Genomic DNA, 4,141 nt, shown 5'->3' with positions numbered 1-4,141 from the left:
CTCCGTGTCCTAACATGAACTGTGGGAGGAACATGCTCCCGGTCTCTTCTTCTGCCTGTTCTGGCTTTACTTTATTATTGTTTTTACGGGTGTGTGTAACTTTTTTAATCCAGCTAGCAAGTTCGGAATACTTTTTGTGTTAATATTGACTCAGACGTAATGCAGTTTGGCCCTGTAGCTGTTGTTACCCGCGTCCCCCAGAAAGAACAAAATCTCCCTAGACTATGAGCCCCGGTGGTATTGATTCCTGCTGGGGTACGTGAATGCCAGCGAAAAATAAATAATGCTGTCATTAAAAGCTGTGGTATTTTCCAAGTTGTAGATCTAAAGGCACCCTACTTTCTTTGCTTTGCATACTTGCAGAGCACCATCCTTCCTGCTTTTCAGATATGAAAGCCGAAGCAGAGAGACATCTGATGAGGCTTCATCGCTGACTCACTGTTTGATGTTAGGCAGGAGGAATGTGATCAGATACCATTGTGCAAAGCATCCACCAGACAACTCTGTCACTCGGGAGGAGAAGCGACTCCTGCTCCTGAGCGGGATGGGTTGGCAGCCCGTCTGTCCTGCCCACAGCTGGCCCCCCACCGTCTCCAAACGGGGTGGGCAACCCCCCGCCGTCCCACTGCCCCACCGGAGCTCCGCGGAGACCACGCAGCCCGGGCACAGCAGCAGGGACGGGACGATCTTTGAAATCGCTGTTACGCCGTGTGCGGACAGAGGTTGAGGGCTCTGCTCGCGGCAGCAGCGGCAGCCGACGGTGCGGGAGAGGCTGCAGCCCGGTGCGCAGCCGGAGGGGTGTGCACGGGTGTGCGCGCCTGGGGTTCTTTCTCACGAGATGGTGCAACCAGCCAGCGGGGAACTGGTTAAACAGCGTGAGCTCCTCGGCTTGCCTGGGTTTGGCTGGTGGTGCGAGGCAGGGCAGGATGTCACCAGGAAGCCGGCATGTTTTATTAAACAGGGTATCAAAGTGGGCTAAAGTCTCTTATTATGAGTTGTAATGTCCACAAATTTTGCCACTTCCAAATAGTTTCCACCTACGTATTCCTCCCACTGCTACATCGGGTGCTGGCAGACATCTCCGCTCAAAGAGGGGAATGGCTTTCATTTGAATAGTCCTCAGGCAAGTTTCACTGAGCAGTGCCAGCGTCATACCCGCAGCTCTCACGTGCCCGGCAGCGATCCAGGGTAGTGCCGGAGGGAGGGCCCTTCGCTTGCCCAGGACTCCACAGAGACAACAGCTCTCGCTAGGTTTTCCTGGTGTTTTACCCAAACAAGTCCATGGTAGCCTAAGCCAATGTAATTAAGCAGCGCTGGGTGCACGTACTCGCAATATTACATCTCGACTTATTCTAATGTGCGGACGATTCCTTTCATCGTGGCAGCGAGCGCGGCCAGCTGTGCTATTGAGATAGTGAGTCACACACGCACACACGCAGCTGAAACCACCAGGCTTCGCACTAAATTCAAGCTTCCGTAACTACCTGCAGGCTACCAGAGGGACAAGGCAGAGCCCTGGTGGGTGACAAACTGCTCCTCAGATCCTCCGCTGCTAAGTCACACCGTGCCCCTTTCGGGATCCTTGTCTTCGGCGGATGGGTGCGGGCTCTCCTATGCGCGCCTTAGACACTACAGTCGGGAAATTAGATGTACAGGTCCCCCGGGAGCTGCTGATCCTGAGCGCTCCTGGCTCGATACATCCCACACTGACCAAGATGCTGCAGTACCGCAGACCTCAGGCTGCAGTAAGGCACTGGGTGCTCGATGGAGGTACCGTCTCGCATAGCTGACAGCACCCTGCTGCCCACCGAGTGCTTTCACGTCCATGCCAGACCTGGTGCCGCGGCTGGAGATCTGCCTGTCTCGGAAGAAGAGCCGCCGCGTCTACCGAGCACGAGAGCGAACCCCGTTCCCCCGCTCTCTCAGGGAGAGTTTGGCTCCCACGGAAACTTTTCCTTCTGCAAAAAGTAGTGGGTATTAATTATGGAGGCCTTGAGGCCGGCCGGCCGATGCTGAGGGCTAACCGCATCCGTGCAGCACCTCCCGCATGGTGTAACCTCAGCGTCCAGCCTTGGCTGCTGGGCCGAGACATGGCTGTTCTTTCACCTCCGGTGCCAGTAACCCGAAACGAGATTGCTGGAAATGAGAGAGAGGGAGAGTCAGCGATTTGATTACAGGCCACAGGCACATGCCTGGCCTTCATGGATATATTAAGTAAGAGACATTTTAAAACAAAACCACCCTCAGTAACCTTATCGTAAGCTTGAATCCACAACCCATCTGTTAACTCCCAGTGCTGCCCACATAGGCTCCCACCAGACGTCAATGCCAGGGATTTTCGGAACGTTTCCCCCCAAATCGCTATGGTCGGAAGGGGACGGTCCTGGGGAAGGGACAGGTCCAGGCGCTCGGGGTCCCCCCCAGCCCGCCTTCAGCACACCTTCAAACCAACCCCCAAACCCTCGCCTTTTACTGCGTCCGTAAATAACTGCAAATCCCCCTTGGACACGAGCTGCCGCTGTCCTGTGACTCTCAGCCCTTCTGAAACACGTGCTCAGGAGACCTGCCGCTCGATGAGTGGCTTTAGAAAATTAAGCCTTTTTAAACGTTTTGCTACTGCCTTAGTCGTACGTTGCAAAGGAGCCCTCCGCGTAGAAATAATGCAGCAAACAAAATCGAGAAGGCAAATTGATGATTGCATCAGCCCTAGCTTATGAAAACTGATCCCCAGGAAAATGTAATTCAACTCTCCAGCAATCTCACTCGATGCCCAAGAATGTAATAACTTCATTTGGATCCTCTTTTTAGGGGGACTCCTAAATCCTTGGCAACGTCCCTTAAGGTCATGAGCAAATCCTGATATGGAGAATTGTTTGGCAAGCACAAGAACAGTAAAAGGGCTAAATAATTGGGGATTACCTCTGACCCTGATTTGTAGCTCACCACCCACTGCAGGAATGTACCGAATATCTGAAAGAGCATGCAGGAGTCAGACAATTCATGGGCATGAAACTGTCCACGTACACTCGGAGTCTGAACTTAAAATGCGGAGCAGGTTGACCCCAAACCTCATTTTTCATTAGCAATCAGCTGCAGCAAGCTTTAATTATTTCTGTTGCCTTGGACAGAGGGTCAGTGATGGGACAGATTAAAAATTGTACATATTTTTTTCACCCTTTGTTTGCAAAATAACAGCTTGGGTCTTGAGGGCAGAAAGGGAATGGACCGCCTGATTCAGTACCCGTTGCTGATGCTGGTTCCTTTCCCCTGAACTGCAGGAAGGGACAGACACATCACTGCCATCTTTTTCTGATGCCTGTTGCTGAATTTGTTCGCTCCCTGTACGAAAGACAATCGGAGCTGTCACCCTGCCCCCATTTATACTCAGCGCTCCATTTCCAGTAAGTCCTCTCCTCCGCGGTGGGCTGGGTCTGCAGCATCCCAGCGGACCCTCAGGATGGCCCAGCGGATCGTGGCCGTCAACGCCAGGTTTGCGGGCTCAGGTGCGATATACCGAGAAGGCCACAGCGAGCGGGACAAGCTAAGCATCTGCTTTTTGGGGACGCTGTGTCACTGCTACAGCGCTGTGTTGTTTCTGCCGGGGATGCAGCCAGGATCTCGTAAAGAGGTTTTTTTGTTTTCATAAACCTTGCATTTACGGCTAGCAGATTTCTGCGAGGCTCCGACTCCCCTCAGGATTCCTCCTGGTAACGAGACGCACCTTCAGCTGGCGGGGAGCCTTCAAAGGCCCGTCTCCGTCGCCCGTACAAAATCTCTTTGTGCTCTCACGTAATGCCTCCTGACCTCAGATTCCTCCCGAGGTGGAGCGGACCAGGACTCTCGCAGGCGATAGCAGAGGCTCTGTGCTGGGGTTCTGCCATTACCTTATCTCGGCAAACGCGCCTTTTATCTGATGAGCTTGCCTCTGCTTGTTCAGCGTTCGGCGGGGAGGGGGGGGAATGACCGTAGCCCTTGGAGAGGGGCGGTTTGCTTTGGCAGGTACACCTCGTCATAACCGCGCTCCGCGTTTTGCAACAGCTGGCATCCCAGAACCGCGGACGCTTTGCAAAAGCGTGAAACGTCCCAAACCCCCTGTGATACCGGCACGTACCTACCACCGGTTTTGGGGTGACTCCGGGTT

The sequence above is a fragment of the Haliaeetus leucocephalus genome, unplaced genomic scaffold (genome assembly GCF_000737465.1).
Source record: "Haliaeetus leucocephalus isolate CR32 unplaced genomic scaffold, Haliaeetus_leucocephalus-4.0 Scaffold2, whole genome shotgun sequence".
In the NCBI taxonomy this organism is placed as follows: domain Eukaryota; kingdom Metazoa; phylum Chordata; class Aves; order Accipitriformes; family Accipitridae; genus Haliaeetus; species Haliaeetus leucocephalus.
This window is presented reverse-complemented; position numbering follows the sequence as displayed.